We start from the raw sequence: 1512 nt of genomic DNA on the forward strand, positions 1-1512 counted from the left end.
TTTGGAAGGCAGCTACGCTCATCACTGTACCACCAACACAATAGCAATGATTTGGAATGTTGGTTAACTGTCATTCTTGCCTCCTTCAATTCATCTACGAAGAAACTCAAGTGACCATAAAGTAACCTTATCCTCTCACACAGGACTTGGTCATTATTGCCGCATTGGTTCAAAACAAAGATCTGACTCCCCAACGTTCTTAAGAGTAAGACCGTCAACAAGATCTCCAAGGCCCTGTGTGGTCTGGCCTGCTCTGCACTTAAGCTTGGTTTAATACCAGTCTTACTGCACACACGTTTCCTGGGGCTGTATCACAAAGTACTATACAGTGTTGGCAGGGTCCTACTCCCTCCAAAGCCTCTTCCAGCCACTGATAGACCCAGGTGTTCCTTGCTTCAGGGCAGCCTAACTCCAGTTCCTATATTCACATGGGCATCTTTGTTCTGTGTCCCGGTTTCCTCCTCTTAGAAAGACACCAGTCAGAGTGGATTTAGGGCCAGTCTACACCAATGTAACCTCACCTTAACCACTTCTATCTTCAATGACCCTATTTCCAATAAGGTCACATTTTGAAGGACTGGGGGTTAGGACTCCTCCTATCTTTGTGAAGGACACAATTCAGCCTAGAACATCCTTGCTCTCTCCTTCATCAACTTCTTGAATTGCCTAGATCTCTCCCCAACATTCCCCATACCAAGACCTTTACAAGTAAATACTTCTCCTCCTGGCTATTCCTCAACTGGTTATTTCCACTGTTACCCCATCACTCTGTTTCACCACCTCTAACCTTTCTGACAAGGTAATTTCTCCATTTTCTAGCATCTCACAGTGTATTCCAAAGCAGCTCACTTGTAATCTTATATTATGTCTGTGACTATTATCTTCACATCTGTCTTCCTCATTTCTCCTTTCATAGAAAGGGACTATGACAGTTTTTTTTTTTTTTAAGATTTTATTTATTTATTTTGAGAGAGAGAGAGCACATGCAAGTGAAGGGAGGGGCAGAAGAGGAGGGTAAGAGAGAGGGAGAAAATCTCAAGCAGACCCTGCACTGAGCATGGAGCCTGACACAGGGCCTGAGCTCACAACCCTGAGATCATGACCTGAGTTGAAATCAAGATATGGGTGCTCAACCACCTCAGCCATCTAGGCACTCCTGGGGCTATGCCAGTTTTGCTTTCTGGTGTATCTCTAGCAGATAGCATAGTTCCTGATACAGCTTAACAAAAACTGTGCCTTAATATTTTTACAACAATATTTTAAAATAGACAAATTAGTCGCTAGACTAGATCAATCAATGAAATTAGAGCCTCTGTGAACAAATGTTCCAGACAGAAGTCCCTGCTACTTTTTCAAATAACACCAAAGACACCTAGCCTAGGGCCAAAAGGGAGAGGAACAAAAACTCCCTGTGTGGCACGTTCCTCCTCACTCATGGCGGGTTGTGCCTCTGAAATTTTGCAGTTGCTGTGAAACTCCTGTCATAGTTAAAGTTGACTCTTGCAAAACAAT

This window comes from Ailuropoda melanoleuca, chromosome 4, assembly GCF_002007445.2.
Source record: "Ailuropoda melanoleuca isolate Jingjing chromosome 4, ASM200744v2, whole genome shotgun sequence".
Classification (NCBI taxonomy): domain Eukaryota; kingdom Metazoa; phylum Chordata; class Mammalia; order Carnivora; family Ursidae; genus Ailuropoda; species Ailuropoda melanoleuca.